Source organism: Tachypleus tridentatus, chromosome 6 (assembly GCF_004210375.1).
Source record: "Tachypleus tridentatus isolate NWPU-2018 chromosome 6, ASM421037v1, whole genome shotgun sequence".
Classification (NCBI taxonomy): Eukaryota; Metazoa; Arthropoda; class Merostomata; order Xiphosura; family Limulidae; genus Tachypleus; species Tachypleus tridentatus.
Window position 1 is genome coordinate 135,438,121 of NC_134830.1, and position 22,364 is coordinate 135,460,484.

Genomic DNA, 22,364 nt, shown 5'->3' on the forward strand with positions numbered 1-22,364 from the left:
ATACTCAGTATTCTATTGTTAAGGAGACGTGGGGGCATGTCCCCAGAAAATTGTAACCCAAGTGTTGTTAAAAACAGTTGTTCCGCATAAATGTAAAACCTTTTGAAGGCATAAACCAGATATGGAAGGGCAAACACCCTAGCCCTCCTCATATTGCTTATGGTATTCAGTTGCACCAATACGCGATATAAATTTGTATCAATAATACAAAAGGTTTGGAAACGTTAAACACGAATCACCATAAACACAAAAAAGAAAGGGCAACAAGGAAACACAAGTATATATTCAGTAGAGATAAACTACTAAGTCATGCTAATCCTTACAAGTCCCTGTACCATCCCTCGAAATGAGTATGAGCCTCACTTCAGGAAAACTTGATGGAGAAGCTGGATTAAGCAAGAATAAACTGATGAGCACTGGCTCTGATTTGTAACTTAAACATTCCTACGTTACTAACTGCATGCACAACATCTGTACGATAATTTAGAGAAAAGTACCAGAAAATACTTAAATAAAGATAGATTCTTTACTAATTACGAAAGGGTAATATAAGATTATTGAGGATGTTCCTTTTATTTTAGGCTAGTGAATCAAGTATTACAAAGGTTAAAGAGCAAGACGACTTTGTTAACCTAAAGATGACCTAGAAAGGTCAAACATTGTTCTCTTCTTTATTAGTAAAGGTGTTAATACTCATACCAGCCATTCTTACATACATTAATATTTGATTATATTTCCAGTTATCACTTAGCCAAGGGCAAATTTTGGTCTCAATTTTGTAGACAAGGCTAAAGTTATAACTTCGGATTCTGTTATGTAAAAATACTGCAAACATCGATTTACGACATAGGCTTTTAGTTCTTAGTTTGAGAGGGGTACGAATGGAGAAACTATTACTTATTTCGCGGGTGATAATTGTCGGTAGATGATTAACAACAATTATAATTTAAACTTCGTCTTCAGACCTAATTACTAATTCACAAAGACTTTGTTAATGAAGATGTAAACAAGGAAATCCACTTTGGTGAAACGTCAAGGCTGAATATTAGTTTATTTTCTCTCAAATAAAGAAGAAACTAGTTTCACCCTTAGTGCTCGTATGTAGAAATTGCCTCTATTTTGTTCTTTCTTTTCTTTTCTGAAAATTTAAAATTCTGCATCGTTTTCAAACTTTTCGTTGAATCGCCACCTTTACAAATACTTGTTGGATGATAAGTTTCACCTGGTGCCTTCTAGCTGGGAAGTGGACATTGAAAATTGCATTTTTATCATACACAAACTTAGGTGTACATACATAATTTTGTTGTTTGAGCAGCATATCAGCTTGGTTTATTTATAAATTTTTATTTCATTTACTAAATGTTTAATTTCATGAAGAAAGGGAAAAACTGTGAATGACTAGAAGCCTATTATTTGTTGAATTTCGTGAAAACTTCTCGAGGTATTTCTATTCTAGCTGCTTTTAACTTATAAGTGTAATCTATAAGGAAGACTGATAGTAAACTCGAGCCTTTTATCAACAAAAAATTGGGATTCACTTTCCCAATATAACGTCTCACGACTGAAAAGACAAACATGTTAAAATGAGAGGATGCGACCCCACGATCCACAAATTCTAATAGATACACTAAATCACAGCTCCTCAGTATTGCTTGGGAAAGCCACAAAAATGCAATTAAGCATCTTGTGTTAAAGAAATGTAAACAATATGTTGGTTTGATGTAAAGTCCCTTAGCTCACCACCAATAACATAAAATACTTTAGGTGTTTAAGCGACAAGTGACATTAACGTTAAAATTAATTATTCAGGGATATTTTTTCTCGGAAATTACACGTTTAACGAAGAAACGAAAATGATAATTATGAAATAATAATAACGAAAGTAATAATAATAAATAAGTACCAGAGAATCTGCTAAATAACAATAAATAATTAATTGTGACGATATAGTCATGTGTTGTTTGAATACCTCAGGTGCTTTAGGTTATCAGTGAGGAATAAATAACTTTACATAAAAATCTACAAAATGTCAATTAGGTTCTAAAAAACTCTCGTTTTTGAAGTTTCTGAAAATATGTAACGAGAAACTGGATTTTTATATCTCGTCTTATTGTCAAATTCTACAGTCCTTCTCGAAACGAAACAAATAGTTCTTAGTGTTAATGCCGTTAATATGAAACGAAGAGAAAGCGATGATTATCGAAAAAGTGATAAATTTTCCTGCATTTTTTCCTCAATAAGTGCGCAAGGAAAAAACTTGGTCTTCCTCATTTAATTTGATTTTTAATATGCTTTACAAGTGCTCTTTTGTTTTGTGAATATTTTGTTAAATATAATATTATGTATTTAATATATATATATATATTAAGATTTTATCAGTATTTTGTAAAACATACATATGTTCGATTTTTTATATCTGAAGACCATTTTTTTCAGCTGATGTAGGTCATAATATTTTGCGTATATTTATCCACGGTCCCTTTACATGATCAGGGTATCGTGACGTCACGGAACCCATGCGACGGAAACAGAAAGTATAGTAGAAGGTAGATCGATGTTCAGGTGGTACAATAATGTGAGTTACTGAAATGTAAAGGATTAACGTTTCGAAAAAAGCACATGACATAAAGTAATGAAAGCACTTTATAATGATAGCAAAAATTTACTAGACAGTTGAGAGTCATGGAATCACTACAAGATAGAGGAAGAAGTCTGGTTTGTATTTCAAATTGTAGTTGTTTTTTTCAACACGTGTGTAATGTTACTGCTACAGTGAACTGCTAGTGCTAGCCACTTTTGTCTTCTTACGTTTTGTACGTGATTTCATGCAGTTCACCAATGGTTGAAGTTGCTTTGTTAAACTTAATTGGGTAACATGTGCTCAGTTATTTTTTTACAACGTAAATAACAATACTATCCTTATTTTACAGTATGTAAAGTAAGACTTTCTTAAATTAATAACGTTTAAAAGTCTTAGACTCGAAAAATATTATTACGCAAGCGTCGTACGTTCATTTCGTTTATGTTGCTATGCCTGTCAATGCCATGATAATGTAAGTTGTCAAAAGTTAGTCATCGAATTAAATTTAGTAAACATTTAAAGCGCATAGTACAGTGTTCGGTAGCTTACGTTGAAATATCACTTATTAAAATGTAAACTGTAGTGTAACATAATACAGAAACACATACTTGTATCCACAAGTGCATGTATTTTACGGACTTAAACTACAAAAGTACAAGGTTATACTGTATTACTTCTCAATTTGTTCGAATGTTACAAAGCCTAACATTCTAATTATAACAAAATTTCGTATTTCGATGCAATATTACAATTAGTTTCAAAAATAAAACTTGAAAGAACCAAAAAAGTGCATTTGTTTTAACTTTTTTCCAAGGTAAGTGTTACTTTAATATTCACTTACGGGCAGGACATTGCGAACAATTACATTTGTTTTGTAGGCCTATTTAAACATTTGGAATGTAGGGTAAACCTAGTCTTAATTTCTGTGAATGAAATTTAAAATTGTTAAAGTATTATAGGATGTGTAACCAGTAAAGTGTTATAGATGTATTTAGGTATAATTTATTTTGATAAGATGTAATTCAAATGAGTATTTTATATATGTATATTTATACATTAATTATATTTTCTGGGCAAATTACACTTCTGATTTGGGATCTCCACTAGTATTCGCTCTAGTAATTGAACTAATGTTATTGAAAAGTATTGACATGTTTAATTAAAATTAACTTTGTGTGCTGTAATTAAACACAATGATGTTTTGAGTACAAAGGAATAGTATTTTACAAAAGAAGGCAAACTTCATCACCAATTTTAAGATATTTGTGAACGTGTATATTTTATTAAGTAATTGATAACTTTTTTTTGGTGGGAGAACGACTAGGTGACTCATTATAATTTATTCTGCATATGAAGTGACACAAACACGACACAGGTAATCAATTACCATGAACTTTGATAAAGAACAATAAAATCAGTCTCAATGAAAAAAAACAAACGTGTGTTCATGTAACACACAGAACGTCATTAACAGTAAGTTGGATCGAACGTTATTAATACTTGAAACCGTGGACACTTGATAAAACTATTAATTATAATAGTGTCTTTATTGGCGAAATGGTGATGCCTTCATAAATGTAATGTTTGTGAAACGTACAGTTATCTGTTTTTTAATTCTGTAAATTTGAATAAATATTAGTGATCAAGGAAAGGGGTTCAAGACAATTTTTTTTTCAGGGATGTGCTACGTATTCTTATCGTTATGAATTTTCTTTAGTGTGTGTGACCCATCTTTTTTTTTTGTTCATTTTTCTTCATATATTTAATGACGCTTAGCTCTCTAAAATACGTTTATTATGATTTAAACGTTTCGAATGATTTCGAGTTTCAACCTAAGAACAACCTTAATGGCTAGTGTTCGATGACCTTTGCGTTCGTAATTTCAAGTATGGGATACCAAAAATACATTAGGAATCACTTCTTAATCAAAATATTTTATAATTCCGTGGCAACCATTTTATGCTTTCCGAGCTACTAAAATCTTATTCCTCAACACACCTTGCGACAGGTGTAGACTTCTACGGGTCTCACCCTTAAATCTCAGTTTTATAGGGAATACAGAGAGAACAATATACTGAAAAATATAAAGTACTGAACTGATAAAAGAAAAAACAACATAATATGATAATTCAATTTTTTTAGCCCTGGTGTAATACTCCTAGCGGTTATACTGTTATGAAAACTTTTTCAGATTTTTTAAATGTAACTCACTATATGAATAAAATGTGATTCATGACGCATTTATCAGAAAATGAGGACCTAGCTTGTTTCTCTATGATTTCAAAAATTGTATGACCATCTTACTAATCCTAGTTTGTGTGGATAAATATTTCTAATGTCTTGTTTGTCACAACCCTGTGTATTCGGTAAGAACTAAGTATCGCACACGTTTTAAGATTTTTAAAGACTAAATTTTGATACAACTAATTTCGTTAAAGTTGTGTTATGGGAGGAAAGGGGGGTATAGTAGAAATACACTACCGACCATAGGTACAAGTTTAATAGCTCTACAGGCTGAGCAAACTACAAAGTAAAAAGTCGTGAGTCCTGATGAACTGAAAAGAGTTAGATTTCAATCATAAGGCCTAGATCCTTTGTCTTTATTAATTCTGAAAAAAAATGTTGATTCAGTTTTAAGGCATGAGAAGTGTCTTCATGAACTCAAAGTGTATTAGATTTCAACTTTAAGGAGTAGGTTCTGTCTTTGAAGAAAAACGAAACATTAATTTTAGTCTGAAGATCGAGATAATCTGTATTTATGATCTCTGAAAAAAACAACAACTTTTAAACCTTGGCTTAAAGGACCGCTGATTTTATTAATCTCGTTTGTGTTGGTAAATGTAAAAATATGTGCATGCTGAGATTATAAAATTATCTGAATATAAGGCAATTTTTTATCTCGATTCACCGTTATATAAATACTCTTGTGCCAGATTATGTTAGCGTTCCATTAAGGTAGTTATGTTTTAAGTGCTACTTACTTTTCCATGCCCATATACGAGAAGCTTTGTGCGAAATTTAAAACAAACCATGTACAAAAAAAAAAAAAAGGTGGGGTCATATGTTTCCAAAACACAGCCTAAACGTATGAAGTAAATGGCCCTCTGGTAGACCTCTGCAATTTGTATTTAGCGAGCCGGGTTCGAACCCTTGCATAACTACAAAATTGTTCCAGCACTTTTAAACTGTGGGCGCGTTATAAGAATGAAAATCATTCCTTTAGTGTGGGTGGTACGTTGTTCCTGACTTGTTGCCTTCTATGTGCTCAGAAGTCAAAATTAGGGACGGCGGCAGATAGTTACAAACACACTCCCATAGTTATGTTGCCACAAAGTATTTGTACGTTAGGTTACCGTTTGTTTTTGTTTTTTTATCGAGGAATAGACTTTATAAACTGTTCCTAAATAACTATTTTGAAGTTATGCAGTAACTTCTAAAATACTTTAATACGGTATAAATTTATTATATTTCACTGAGCTTGTTTATAATACTCAGTGTTTCTCAACTGGGTGAATGATAGGTCTAATGAGTGTTATCAATTATACAACAAATTTAAGATCAAAAAAGTTTTTATTCTAGTTGTAGTTTGATGTATATTTAAGTCATAATAATGAATTTTGCCCCTTACTTAGTACCTTCTGTATTTTTTTCCAACTGGGTGAGTGAGCTGTTGGGGAAACTTGTAGATTGAAAATGAATATTGGAAAAGGTTAAGAAGCACTTACCTAAATGGTTTCATCCATTTATATTTTGTAACAGATTGGCTATCTGTCGAAAAACAGTTACTCGAAATGTATGAAACTTGTTGCTATCTGACTGTTTTTTTGTTTTTTTAACCCAGTGTAAAGTGTTATAACCTGTGTTTATCAAAATTTAGAGAAAAAAAACTTAAGCGATCTACTAATTTGAGGAACTTGGTTGTACAGACAGAAGTTTTGTTTCACGAGATTAACGTGGCAGAATCAGATAAAATAATGAAATGTTAGCTTTGTAAGTCTTTCAAAATAGTGTTTGTAATCTGAATAAATCTTTAAATTATGTAAATATTGTAGGAACGTAATACACGAGTTATTGAAGTTTCGGTTAAACGTGTGTGTGTGTATAGTTACGCGTGGTGAAATATTTCAGTGCTTGTCAGTTTATTGCTAGTTTAAGGTCAGTATTGTCATAAACTGTTAGCAAAATAATGCTTGCCAGATATAATTATTAGGTTATCCAAAAAATAAAAGCAAGCATATATCCTATACTTCATCTGTTATAAATGACAGTTTGAGTGTTTTCAAAATTTTATTTTGGAATAGCATTGTATTATAGTTAATTTTCCCAATTTCATAAACTTTATTTTCAATTATAAGTAAGATCTTACAAAGTCGTGTTGATAAAAGTTCTACGTTCAGAGAAGTGAAACGATAATTTGACCGAACATTATCACTATTTACAGGATGGAAATACTGGCTTCCTACAATTCTGTATAAAACATTGTACATTTTATTGTTAATGTTATATCGCAGCTAATAAAAATGTACTAGACCAACATATTATTAACTAAGACATCTCCATTATTTACTCATGTAAGTCAATCAGTTCTAACATTTTAGTGCTAAAGTATGGAATAAAAAGCGCGCTAAATTGAGTTTAGGCATATCGGCTAATACACTGTGCTTCGTCTGTTTGGGCGTTTAATTTGCGCCACATTCAAATATGTTTTTAATAGTGTTCGCAGAAGTAACGTAAGTTATGTGATATTATCGAGTTTGCATCTGTGTGTTTTCATTGTTATTAGATTATATCAATCACCGCGCACTTTCATGTCAAACGATCTCTTCTGGTGGACTGTCATATACCATAAAATGTAAGCGACTACTTATTCAAAGTTCACGTGTAAATAAATGACTTAGTATTAATTTGGTTTCCCTTTAAGGTGAGATGTAACAGAGTCGGCTTTAGTATCGTCGAAGAGAATGTTGACGAACTGATTTTAAATTTAGTACATGACGATGAGAAGACGAAATTCGTTAGACACAACGAAGAGCCAACGAGCCTGACTTGACCAAAGAAATGAAAATTGTTTAGCTATTTTGGATAAAATTACGACGAACAGAAGTTGATGCATAACACACTGTTTGATGAAAAAATAAAATTTATTTTTAATTTAAGTGAATTAAACACTTTAAGGTAGTCTAATCAAATTCATTATTTTAAAAAGATGTAAAGGAGTTAAATGTTGTTGGTATTTGTAAAATATGGGAATGTTTGGTGTATAGTTAAGTTTCCTACTCTTTAATTAGTCATGGACAAGCAGTTAGGGGATGCTTGACTCGCAGTATCAGGGTTGCAGGTTCGAATTATCGTCCCACCAAACGCGTTCGCCCTTTCAGCCATGGGAGTATTATAGGTCAATTCCACTATGTTGGGGAAAAGAGTAACCCAAGAGTTGGCGGTGAGTGGTGTTGACGAGCTACCTTCCGTAGCTGTCCTAAGCTAAACAAGCTCGGCCCGGCATGGACAGGTGGTTAAGGCATTCGACTCATAATCTGAGGGGCTCGGGCTCGAGTTCCTGTGCCACCAAACATGCCCTTTCAACTGTGGGGCGTTATAATTTAACAGTCATTCCCACTATTCGTTGGTAAGAGTAGCCCAAGAATTAGCGGTGGGTGGTGATGACTAGCTGCCTTCCCTCTCGTCTTACACTGCAAAATTAGGGACATGCAGCCCTCGTGTAGCTTTGCGCGAAGTTCAGAACAAACGAAAAACTAAAGATAAACTATTAATTAATTAATTCCGTGATTGTTTTTAGTAGTGCCTAACAGTTCAAGTTTTTCATTTTTAGTATTTTTAACGCTTGTAATTCTTTGCATCTACAGGAAGTTGTATTAGAATCTTTGTAAAGTGAGGATTTGTTGAAAGGTTTGGTTGGAACTAAATTTATTTGCATAATGTGTTGCTATTATAAATTAACATAGTGTAATTGGAAAGAAATGATTATATAACGGCGTTTTAAAGATATAACATTGTTTTATTCTTACTGTCAAAATGTGTAATTAAATCTTGGCAGAATAAGTGGAAATAATACAAAGGGTGCGAAATAAAATGTATGTCAAGCAAACTCGTACGTAATTCGAGTTGCTGTACTTCGATTACTGTGTGGAGTACCATCACTGTTCGAATCTAACTTTAAATTATATATGTAATATTAAGACGTCAGCAAACGTTTTGACCATTTCAACTGATTACACTAATAGTGTGATGAAGGTAAAACCCGTGGACCATGTATAGACTAAATATTTAGCAGTTTCAGTTAACTAGTTTAAAACAATTATTTTTATACTTCCTTACTAAAATTAGACAAAATTTCGAAAAGGTGGTTATCAACTTGACTAAAATGAAAAATGTAGTCTTAACACTGGTCACAGTGAACAAAAAGGGCAGCCTAACTCCGTTGTCACATGATTACAACCATCTTTAAAATTTCGAGTTATTTGATAAGTTTTGTATCCTTGAAAATTCCAAAGGGCCTATTTCGGGGCCATCATTAACGTTTGAAATTATTTGATATGACGAATCCTTGAAACTTCTAAAGGGCCTATTTGTGAGAATATTTTAAATTTGGAGTTGCTTGAGGAGATGTGCATCATTTTCTAGTAGGACTGGATTCTGTGAGCATGCAGACCATATCGATACTATTAGTTGAATTTCGTCGTCTTCAAAAAAGGTGTAGACTAATCTAGATCGATGGGGAAGGTGTTTTATCATCCATTAGGTTAAAGTTAGGGCCATACGTATTGATAGAATAAAAAATCATTTGTTGGGTCTCCACAATGGGTAGTTTAATAATGGTATTCCGTATGATAATAAAATTGTTAAATTTTCCATTTTTCGTTCCTGCATACACTGTATTTCTACCACTTATATTGTTTGTCCCTTTATGAAAATAGTGTGATTTGATTTCACATTCCCTCCAAGTGACTTATTAGGTGTCTACAAATTTAAACACGTTTGATCTGCGATAAGAATATTGATCCACGTAATATGTTATTGATACTTTTGCATCCGTCAGAAGATATTTCGCAGCTTACTCCACTGAAGTTCAGGTTTCGATACCCATTCATGGGCAGGGCACAGATAAACCATCGTGTAACTTTATGCTTAAAAACAAACAAATCTGATACCACTACAAGCGTGCCAAAATGTACATCATTGGATATCTTCTATAAAAACCGACTTTATGGGCTCTGTTTCTGGACATCGTGTTTCTCAACGAGAATCCTACTGTTGCGGCAAGTCAATAGCTATGGATAATTGTCTTCTGTGCTCTGGTTGATGATTTCTCCTTGTTTTCGTCGGATGTCCAAACTTGTTCGTTTGTTATGAATTTTGCGCAAAGCTAAATAAGGGCTGTATGTGCTGGCTGTCCCTAATTTAGTAGTGAAAGATTAGAGAGAAGGCGGCTAGTCGTCACACCACACCGCCAACTCTCGGGCTACTGTTTCATCAACGAATAGTGGGATTGACCGTTATATATAAAACCCCACGTCCGAAAGGGGCGATCATATTTTATGGGACGGGAATAATGTCCGAGATACTGTATTATTGATTTAGAAGCAGTTTCACATTCTACTAGTAACACTTATTGCAAAATATCAAACTCCTGTCAGATTTCGCGAAATGAAGAAGGCTTTCAGAAACTGTCTTCTCTGAGGTTTAGTTATGGTTCATGAGTAATTTCGAGTGTTTCAAAATGTGGAGTTCACTTTAACCTTTAAAACTGAGAGAGTTCAAGAAAATTATATTTAGCTAAAAAACAATTATTGCATTTTAGCTAGGAGCATTCTCAGGTATCGGCTCGTGGTCATTGATAATTTTTACTCTATGTAAAATTACATGGAATGTAGGACCCACAAACCTTAAATCCGCCACTGTTTTTAGTTCTCGTGACTATGACTACTCGTTAATTTTTATATACAGGTCATCGTAATTCGTATCTTAACTTGTATGTGCGTAACGTAACGAGTAACGCAAGCGTAGCAATTTCATATGCGATATGAACCACGTATTAGCCTAACGATTAGGCGGCGTCTAGCTTGAGTTTAAGTATAACACGATAAACGCTTTATAAATGATAATGTTTAAAACTGAATACTTTGATAATGTATTAATGTGTATTTTAGCTGGACATGAGGCCGTAACGTAATTTCTTTTGTGAAACCCAGAAAATGGCAACTTGATCATTTCAAGAGAAGACGGACGTTTTAATGAGGTCATAAACTTGGGAAACGAATCGAATGGGTAATAAAGAAACCTATTACAGTAAACAAATATACCAATTTTCAACGAGCTTTTGTCACGGTTATAAGATAGTTTTACAAACATTTGTTTCTGGGGTTTTAAGCTGTGTATATTGAATTTCCACGTACTATCTTGTGATTTCGGAGTGTTTTGGTCTGAGGATGCAGGATTCGCTCGCATTTTCAAGTGACTGCTTTTAGAGGTCGCCACTGTAGCATAGTGACAGATTATTAAAGTTCAATATAGGGTGTTTTACGGTTTAGTTTGTTTATTTTTCATCTCTTTCAGACCTGATAAAGATTTTAGTTAAAACCTACATTTCAAAGCAGAAAGAAGTAATTACTCAGTTATATTGTCTAACTTCAGTTAATGCACTAAACATTTAAACTGTCCTTATGTTTCAATATTTTATCCGATTACTTTAACCGTTCATTAATCAAAAATATGATGACAATTGTTAGCTTATGACATAAAGACGGCCCGGCATGGTCAGGTGGATAGGGCGCTTGAATCACAATCTGAGGGTCGCGACTTCTAATCCGTGTCATACTTAACATGTTTGTCCTTTTAGCCGTGGGTACGTTATACTGGGACAATCATTCCTACCATTCGTTGGTAATAGTGTGGTGTTAGCGGTGGGTGGTAATGAGTAGCCGCTTCCACTCCCAAATTAGGGATGGCTAGCGCAGTTTTGCGCGAAATTCAAAAATAAATAAAAGACAAACGTAGTGCATATATATATTCAAATTAAAATCTAAATCTGAATTTGTGAGAACGTTAAAAAGAATATTTTTCTTTCTTTTTTTTGACAAAGATTATATATTTACTGCGATTTGTGTTAATCCCACCAAGTAGCGCTAAAACAAATGAACTGTGATTTCATGGTAACGAGAAACCCACTTGAAGTAACAACGTTTTCATAAGACGGCTTGTATGGATATTAAAACTTTAATTAAAATATGAAGTACAGAACAAAATTTCTTCCTTCTTAAGTGATCTTCAGGTTTACATACCTATAAGACTAATTCAGAATAAATATTTTTCGTGTAAATTTCAGAATACAAAGGATCAGTACCATAGTCATCACGGGGGAGGGGGGTCGAAACAATTATGATGGTATTAATATCGTGTGTTTGGTTTGAGTTTCGCGCAAAATTACACGAGGACTATCAACGCAAGCCGTCCCTAATTTAACAATGTAAGACTAGAGGGAAGGCAGCTAGTCATCACCGCCCACCGCCAGCTCTAGGGTTACTCTTTTACCAACGAATAGCGAGCGTGCTTGGTGTAACTGGAATTCGAACCCGCGACCCGAGTCGAGTGCCGTAACCACCTGGGCATGCCGGGCCAATGTCGTATATAAGGAATTCATTAAAATATCGTATATTATTCGACAACATCTGTATAATTATTTTAGACTATAACATTTTAGGGCTGGATATGACGCAACTCAAGGTACTTCGCTCAAAAGCAACTATAAATCCTCCATGGCTAGGTGGTTAAGGCACTCGACTCGTGGTCTGAGGGTTGCGGATTCGAATCCCCGTCTCAGAAAACATGCTCGCCTTTCATCCTTGGGGGCGTTATAATGTTACGGTCAATTCCAGTATTCTTTGGTAAATGAGTAGCTCAAGAATTGGCGGTGGTTGGTGATGACCGGCTGTTTTCCCCCTAGTCGTACACTGCTAAATTAGGGACGGCTAGCGCAGATATCCTTCGTGTAGTTTTGCACGAAATTCAAAAACAAACAGCTCATGGGCCAGTGGTGTATTTAGGTAGGGGCTAGAGAGGACTCAGCCCAATGGTCTTAATAGGGGGCCCATTGATAATTTTATTCTATGTAAGACAACGTGGAATGTAAGGCCCGCAAAAATTATATGCCCTTTGTCCCACACATCGTTTTATCCGCCACTGCCATGGGCTATTTTTATCTAATCGCGGGGTATTTACCTCATATCATCAAGGGGGAAAGTGCATAGAAATTGGTAATCAATTAATTGACTTTGTTTTGTTTTTCAACTCGCATGTTGACTTTAACCCTTAAACATCAGGAATGTTGTAGGTAGCAGCATCATTTGATGATGGCCGCTGTTTAAGGGTTAAAGTTCTGTTTTTTTCGTGGAGGTGAGAAAGAAGAAACACTACTAAACATCCCAGTTGGGTAAGGTTAACCTCCGTCGAACTTGACGTTTAAACCAAATACCCGAATAAAGTGGTAAGTGTGTATTTTACCTTTATTTTCCCGTCCTTGGATTAGTTAAAATATTTAAAATTAGTGTGTGTGTGTATATATATATATATATATATATATATATTGCGTGTATAGGGAAATAGGTTAGTGACGTGTAAGAGGGGAAAATATTTGAAGCTGATGGGGCACTCAGGAAATTCTTACATAGACAAGTAAACCTAAATGCCTGCCAGGCTATTCACATACACCTCTTAGTACAACAGTTGTAATGCCATTAGGTCTGTATTTGCTGTTTACTGAAATTGGAAAGTTATTACTCCAGTTAGAACTTGAAAAGCATTAAGTGAAGTGTGCACGTGTGGAACATTTTTGCTATAACAAAAGCATATTAATATTTTGAGTAAATAAGTTTACAATTTCTCTGCTAATTGGTTTTCAGCCGTGGCAAAGCGGCCCGTAGAATGACTCAGTTTTTCAAATGTAAACTTTTAGCTCACAACTTCAAATCATCTTGACCAATTTGAAGTATCGTTACAGTTTTGGACTCAAGAGGTCAAACCCTTTTGACCAAAGGTCCTATAGATTAATTTACTCTGGTCTTTCCTACAGTAATTTACACACAAACCCAAGTGGTACAGCTTTATGCCTACGGACTTGCAACGCCAGAAAGTGGGATTTGATACCCGATGAGGGCTATGCACAGATATCCCATTGTGTAGCTTTGTGTTTAACTTCAGTCAAACACTTCAGATAATGAAATATTAACTTACAGATTTTGTTATGTAACATCAACTGGTACTTGGTGGTATTTCATAGTACGTATAGATGGAGTTAAAGGTTATTTGCACTTTTATAACAACCCAATTTCGGTGAGAAATGAAGGCGGTGTACAGGGGAAATTTCCCTCTTTGCAGGGGTTCCTCTATGAAATATTTTGACAATCTTTCTTTTTTTTAACAAAGCGTAAAAATTACATTTAAATATCGTAAACACTAATAATAGAATATATCATTAAGTTTTTTATTTTGTGTTTTGTAAGTTTATATTTTATTAAAGTGCTTTATTTTTCATTTTGTCAAATTTCAAATCACCAATCACCTGCACTGGTGGAAAGGTTTGGATTAGAATTATTACGCAAAAGCCTACGCATATAGGGATCATCTAAGTTAACCGGGGCAGAATTTGAACTCAAACACAAGAGGGAATGAAGCTAGGTATTCAGTAGTACCAAATCTTGAGTCACTCCAATCAAATAGCAGGACTTCATCGTTAGTTTTATAACACTCTCGACTCCAGGAACGTTATCATTGTTTTATGTGGCAATGGGACTCGAACAGAAACTGAGTTGCTGTCCGTCATCTTAATCACATAGTTATGTCTGGCCCAGTAGTTCAGTTTCGTTATCGTATGTGTTGTGTATATATAGTATATTACTTTTAATTTGTATAACACTTGTCTTTACACATTGAATTATATGTACTAGTTGCTCAGTCACAACTCGATAAACTATAATATAAAGTCCTTTATCAAAGGCGACTGAGAGTATTTAAGTCGTACACAAGACAGGTAACTGCCATCAAAACTATATCGTCGAACAAATAATGACTACCCCTAGTGTCGTGAGGTAGTGTAAAGACCTAATTATGTTTACCGTCCTATTGTTAATATGTAAGCCTGAAATAATATAGATTATTTCGCGCCTACCTTTTGAAGTTTAGTTTTGTGCGTAATTACATAGAAACCTCAGTTTTCTTCCACTGTGACAGCGATAAGAGTACGGATTTACAACGCCAGTAACCGGGGTTCGATATCCCGCGGTGGATACAGCAAATTACCCAATGCAGGTTTGATTTAAAACACAACCTTTAAGTTGGCAGTGAAATCATTGACAATAAATCACAGATATAATGACGTTTAACAACATTCAAACCATTGACAATCGATCATATATACTAAGTTGGCAAAATGACTTAAGTACAATGAAGTAATTTATTTTGTTACTACATACCACCCTTATTGAAAAACAAAAACAAAACTGGTTTGTCACGTATCTACTACCATATACACACGCGCGCGCGCTTAAGATATAATTTATCGCTTCCCTGTGCTTGTTAGCTGTTGTTTTACCAACTTATTACATAAACAAAATATGCTTCCGTACTGAGGTTTAAGTAAGTAAATATGAATTTTGAGTTGACTTAACTGAGTGTCTTTTGTTGTTTTTCGGGAGAAGTACTGTGAAATGTATAAATATTCATATGCATATACTGAATGAATGCAGAAATAAGTTTCTCATTTTTCCCGTGGATGAATCTCGCCTTAAAAACCAATAAATGTTCTTTACTGTGTTTTACCTCGCGTTGCTGTTCCTATCATATTTCTTTAACAACAATTCAAGCAAATAATGTATTATAAACCAATCAAATCAAAGTTGGTGTGACTTGTATGGACGTGAGATGAACATATTTTCGTAAACCATTCGTGATATATAAAATAAATGTGTCGATATTGAGCTGTATGTTTTCAACATGTTTATACACGCTAACCATCCTTATTTAAGCGTACCCAGCTGTAAAGAACGCTTAACCCTTCCTATTACCGGTCACTCATGGTCAGGACTGGTGCAGGTGGGACTACGTATGTGGTCAGTACGCTAGATAATTCGTTGATTACTTTCCGTGAAAAGCTAACGTGGAATTTCCGTTTTCTTTTGATTGATGAGACTGGGTTACTTGACCTCAGTGACCTGGTAACCTGGGAAGGCCTGTTAGAGGTTGAACGTGAATTTAGGGCAATAAAGCTACAGTACTTTTACAGTAACTATTGCTACTGGCGTTTTTGTTGAGCAAACTACTGCCATAAACATAGAACAGTCATCCATGTAATACGTTATTTTGAGTGTTTCCTGTATGCAGCCGCTATCTTTGCATACAATTTCTAGGAACCTACTCATCTTTGAGATTTTTCTGAGAATTCAATTAATAAAACACTGACAACAACGCTGTAAAACGTGTATTTAAAGTGTTTTCTGTTTACATTAGTTTACAAGTTTAATAATAATAAAAGTAATTAATGTTTTTCTTGTATTGTGTTTAGTTAGTCCAGTATGAACACTGGGTCATTTACTGAATGGTAGTCAGTAGTGAATCTGAAATTGATTTAAAAGGTAGAATTGACTACCCAATTGATTTGCACTTGTACTTCATTTAAATAATTGAGTGTTTATTTACTATGCATGACTAATCTCCACTGGAAACATTACATTGCAGGGAAAAATTTCAGTATCTTTGAGTACACATTTAACTGGAATTGTGTGAGATAAATAGTTAAAAAAATGAAACAATTATTAAACATTGCTCTAAAATAATAAGTGTTAACTGTTTGACCTGAAGTATAATAAATTGATTTTTTAAAATCTCGTTAGTTTGAGGTTTTAGAAAACTTAAGTTTCACTTAGTTTTCAACATAATTCACCATTCTAGAAAATTGCCTTATTTTCCAAATATTGAAATCTGTCATCATTTTAGACAGTTTAATGAAACATGACTTATAAGAACATTAAATCTTTCTGCAACCTTTTCAAAAGATAGCTGCTTGGCATATGAAAATTTTCTATTACAGTAGAACTGGTTTATTTTTCAGTATCCTGCTAAAGTAAATCAGTGGTTGTATTGTTTGTTTTTTATAATGTTTTTGGCTAATAGTTATTTATGTGTAATTGTAAAATACATTAATAAATATACTCATTCTTAGAAGTTTCCTTGTAAACTTATTTAAGCACTAATTATAAGTGTGAAAAATAATTACTCCTTTTTTTACTGTTTAAGTGCTAAATATCGTATTTAATTATTCAAGAAAACTTTAATACCCTATGGTGCAATTGCTATTTAATGTGATGCAATAAGAGTACGGATTACGTGAAAATTTGGTTTGCAGTTGTATTTAAGTAGGAATTAAATATGAGGTTTCATAATATTAAAACATTCAATATTAACTTTGTTTTAGTTGACCACATTATTTGTAGTTAATTAAACATTGTTTAACACTTGATTTGAGTTTTTTAGCTATTAAATTAATTCTTTTTTTAATTTTTAGAGGGTGAAGGAGAGGAGACATTACACAGAAGACTGTTTGCAAGATGAAGAGATTGAAGGAAGACGTTTGTTCTCAGTTGAAGAAAAGTTAACAAGTAACCGGTTTGGAAATTTTTTTGTGAAGGAGATGAAAGGTGAAGGTATGAAATATCTCCAGGTTTTTGGTTTATTAATAGATAGGAGTTGATTTGTAGTCTTAAAACTGAAAAATATTAAATGCTGTTAATAGATTATATTTACTGCTTACTTGTACAAAATATTGCAGTTTTTATCACAATGGTTCTGTCAGTTTTTACAACATTTTAGTTACTTTAAAACTTCATTACATGATATCTGTACATTTACATGTGTTATTTATAGGTTCTGATTTTGTTTAGACAGTTTTGAAGAGTTATTAAGTATGAAATAATTTTTCTGTGTGTGTGGTTTCGATGAATGGGATTGTACACTGAGTGATTGCTCTACCAACTAATCTAAAGGGTTAACTTTCTAACAATTACTCGTAAGACATTTTTTACCAGCTTTAAACTGTGATAAGTAAACAGCATAGATGAAGAACATTTTATGAAATAAAAATCAATGTCAAGAGTTGAAGGTACTAATCATTTTATGTGTAGACAAGTAGTTTGAAGAATTTGTTAGGTATATTAGATGAGTATGAAAACATTTTATAAGTTAAAGGTTAAGATGGTACAATAGGAACTAAGAGCATGTGAAAAACTCTCAATAATTGACTTGTTTTTACCACAGATTTCAGTCTTAAGTATCTCCAAGAGCACGGTTTGGAAGATCCTCTAGTGTTTAAGGAAAAGTCAGGCTTAGGAATGCGGTGGGTATAACTCTCTTGAAGCATGATCAAGCATCGGTGGTGTTTAATTTTAACAAATATATGTGGAAACTAATCTTGATTTACTGAAGAATTGAATGTCGGGTTTAACTTTCTGGTTGTTTGGCATGATGTCAAATATTTGAATCAAACAGCTGATGTTATATCAAGAATTATGTTGTGGAGAGTTTTGAAAATTAACTGTTAAAATATCTTTGTAATTTGTTAAATTCCCTTTTTGTGGTTGACTGATTAGTTTTTGTTTAATGTGTGATGATAATATATTCTATGAATATATATATATGAATTTCCATCATTTTTTCACAAACATGCACCTCATTCTAAGTTAAAGGAGAAAATTTAAACTTTGTTTGCTGTTTCTCTGCATCAAGGGGATAATTCTAGATTTAAAAGTACACAACCTAATCTTTTTTTTATCAAACTGTTCATATGTGTTTGTTTTTCTCAAAAATAAAATTCAATCAGTAATATTAAAAATAAAATAGTTCACAGCAATGTTTCTTCTGTGTGCATGAGTGTCTGCACAACAGTCTGGTACTATCACACCTCAAGAACTTGTCAGAAGTTAGTCGATTGGTAATAGTTTTGTGTGGAAGACGTGGGCATGTAACTTGAATGGCACCACGTCCAAACAAGAGGTAGGCGGACAGGTACCAGTAGCTGCTCAAACAAAGCATTATGACTGGAAAAGTAACACCCAGAAGAGCGTGTAATCTACCTATCACAAATTAAAATTAGAGGGTGTTTTGATTCACAGACAACTTTGAAGAAAGTCAAAAGTGGAATTTGGAGGTGTATTCAGTTGTAAAATATTTACTACTATTATATTTAAAATTGCAAGCCTAAAGAAATTGAAAATCATTTTTTGGTCTTAATTTGAGGTATAAAATAACCTTCTGAGAGTAAATGACTGGTCAATACATTTAAAATAAGTATATACAAGTCTGGAATGTTTTAGAATTTTTGTTTGTAGCTTTTGCTCTTTAAACTGTGACTGTCATGGTAAATATCAGTATTAGTAACTTATATTTTCTGTATTTTGCAGCATGCCCAGTGATAACTTCACTGTCAATGATGTACGTCAGTGTGTTGGTAAGTGTGCTATTTTTTGTTATCAGTGTTTAAGCTTGTGTTGATATATGAAGGTACATTTTAAGATAGATAGAGGTACTAAACAGAAAGCTGTTTTTTTTTTCTGCTTAATGAAAGAAAATCTCGTGTTTTTTCTTTTAGCATAATTAAGATATTGTCAATGACCTTTATCATGTCAGGCCACGGGTCAAAAACCATGTTATTTTGTTTGTTGACTCGCATTCAAAATTTTATTCAGCTACTATTTAATGAATTTGTCATTGAATTTGGTATCAAACTGTAGATTATAATTCAAATTTTCATATTATACATAAGTTCTTTTCTTATTTCAAAATTAAATGTTTAAAAAACACCTGAACATCAATATTTGTGTGCCACATTGTATGTTGAATGCAGTACTGGTTCAAATTAGGTGTTTGTGATGTCAAAATGTAAAGTCTGTAGGTTTGTATGAACTAGGAACTCAAATTACTGATATTTACAATATAGAATATAAAATAAAAACCTCCTATCTTGTCTATGTGATATGCACTTAATCAAATACAGTGCCTCCACCCCACTCATCTTCTTTGGTTTTTCGAAACAGTCCCTTATATATGTTTAGTTTTATATATGATGTGAATAACCAATTGAAAGCTAGGAATGCCCCACAAGTGGTTTTTCCCAGCCATTTTCAAATATAATGGCATCCTTTCTTTCGTTTAAGACAAACCTTCATGATGGTAAGTTGTCTTTTAGCATGTTTGAATTTTGTTTTAAACCTATATATGGCTCCATTATGCTAGCATTATTATGCTAGATAAATTTTAATGTATTTCTATGGTATTGATATAGTAATTTATTATTTTTTGGTTATTCAAATGTTAATATAAAACCTTAAATAATTAATTTGGCAATCCTCCACATGTAAAAATTCTTAAGGCTTAGCATCCAAATACAATGGTCGTAACTGGAAGAGATAATTGTTTGCTTAACTTCTTTATTTACTGTTCTATATTTTAAGAAAAAGTTTAAGGACTTGTTTACAAATAGTAATAAGGTATATGCATATATATTATAACTGAAATATGACTATTTTATAAAATACTAGTCCATTAAGCACAACGAAGACAGGTTGCTTTGTATAGACTAAAGTTCAGTTTTATATTCTTGGATATAATAACATGAGTGCACGTGCATCACATCATTGTAACTTCTATAACGTTAGCCAAGCATGGCTGAAAGGCCAATATAATGAAAATAGTAAATGTATATATAAATGTATAATTTTATGGCATTTGAGCTATTTAGATTAAATATTTGTGTTATTTAGATATAATTTTTGGTCATTCTAGAAAGAAAATTGCATAATTTATATTTACTTCCTAATTTGTTATGATGGTTACAAGATTGGTCAAATTAACAGTTAGAATAATGTTTTTCATGAAAAAAAAATTTGATAGTTACCTGAAGGGTGATTTTGTCATGCATACAAGTATTTTTAATTTTAAAATGAAAATTATTCTGCATGTCCCTTGTGAACATTCTGAAAAGTATTTAAACAAAAATCTTTAATTAAAATATTTTACTACTTCATTAAAAAAAACAACAACTTTTTTACAAACATCTTGTAATATTTACTAATTACCAGCAAAATTTTGTAAGCATATTCATACATTATTAAAAACCATAGTATAATTTCTCTCTTGGATACTTCATGGTTACGAAGAAGCTGTGTGGATTCCACCCTACTTATAACAAAATGGCTAACTTCTTAAACCTGAGTGGATTCGAGAAGCATCTAGCCAAAAAACCCAGTTTACCCACATGATGGTCACAGCATCCAAAAACATTTGTTTCTTTGGCTAAAAACTAATATTAACAATGTTATCAACCTTTTATAAATAGATAGGAAGTTTTATAAGGTGGTAATTATTAGAATATCATGACATAATTCTGGCAGAACACAAAAAATTATGGGTTTAAATTAAAGAGTGAATAAGGTACCATTCTTTTATTTGTAATGTATTGCTTTGTTATCTCTTAAGTGTATGACCGAGACAGTTAATGACTTCTCACCATGATGTAATTAATTTTTTAAATAAATTGTTTTGAATTCAACTAAGACAAAAATGCTTTGCAACAATTAGGGCGAAGATATTTGTAACATACCATTATGTGGAAGAATTTCATTTTTATTTTGTGAATACAAATGTTTTTGTAATGATGTGTTCATGTTTTGTATCGTGCTTACATTTGTGACCATTGTTTAATGAACATTTCTGGGAAGATAATGCTAGCCTAATGGCAAATTGGCAACATTATTGATATCTTGAGAAATAATTTTGTAAATTATAAAAATACTAATGTTTAAATGATTTTGGTGAATTACATTTCAATAACATCTTAGTGAATTAGGTTGTCTGTCACATAATAAATCAAAGTGGATAGACTGTGAGTTAAGTTGCTATTTAATTTCAAGTAACAAATTAAGAGAGTAGTTATTCCTGAATATGGGTTACTTAAAGAAGTGAGACCAGACATTGTAAAAGTGGAAATTATGATTTCAATCTGGATTAAGTAAGCTTCTGTAGAAATAAAGTTAATTGTTAAAGTTTAATTATATTTTTATATTTACTATATTGTGCAGTTCTCTGAGTTATCTGTTTTCACTGAATCCAGTTGAAATAAATATTTTTCCTTCAGAATATTTCCCCTCGGTGTGGATTCCTGTACGTGGTGAGGGGACCTCCCAGGGAAGGTTCTGTTCTGTCTGGTTACCTTCTCTGGGATCTAAATATCCACCCACGTGTTTGCCGTGCGTGGCGACCCATGAAGGGGAGGAGAGGATCTTGGTGGTTGAGGGGTCCAACCCTAACACACCACTTTGGCCTTGAATTCTGTAGACAGGCGGCCTTTGGGTGGCCCCCTTTGGGTCAATCGGCTGGTCCACTTGGGCTAGAGTCAACCAAGTACCAGTGTTGGAAGTTCTCAATGGGTGTTGTGGACATTGTACCTGATGCTGGTGTTTGGGTATAGTGCTCATGAAACCCTGGCGTTGCTGCATTGTCCTTGCATGACTTTGTAGTGCATCCCCTTGTAGGGCTCCATGGTGGGTGGGGTCAGTGGGTACCGATATTTTTTCTTTTTCCTATGGATCCTCCAAAAAATTTAAATAAAATTGTAAAAAAACAGTCAATGGGTAAAGCGACCACGTCTTGAATACTCAGAACAGCAATCTTCAACATCAGTAACACACGTACCTCATTGTCTTATATTACATTCTCTTTCGGA

At 33.2% G+C, this 22,364-nt stretch overlaps 1 pseudogene across 1 annotated transcript in view; it reads left to right on the forward strand.

Annotated features, from left to right (window-relative positions):
- The first annotated feature begins 2,514 nt into the window (after nucleotides 1-2,514).
- LOC143253746 (lysine-specific demethylase 2A-like) overlaps nucleotides 2,515-22,364 on the forward strand; it is a 58,668-nt pseudogene continuing 38,818 nt past the window's right edge. Inside the window, exons 1-4 of the transcript XR_013029839.1 lie at nucleotides 2,515-2,715; nucleotides 17,154-17,292; nucleotides 17,903-17,981; nucleotides 19,045-19,091. The product of XR_013029839.1 is annotated as a lysine-specific demethylase 2A-like (transcript). The remainder of the gene's footprint in view (nucleotides 2,716-17,153; nucleotides 17,293-17,902; nucleotides 17,982-19,044; nucleotides 19,092-22,364) is intronic.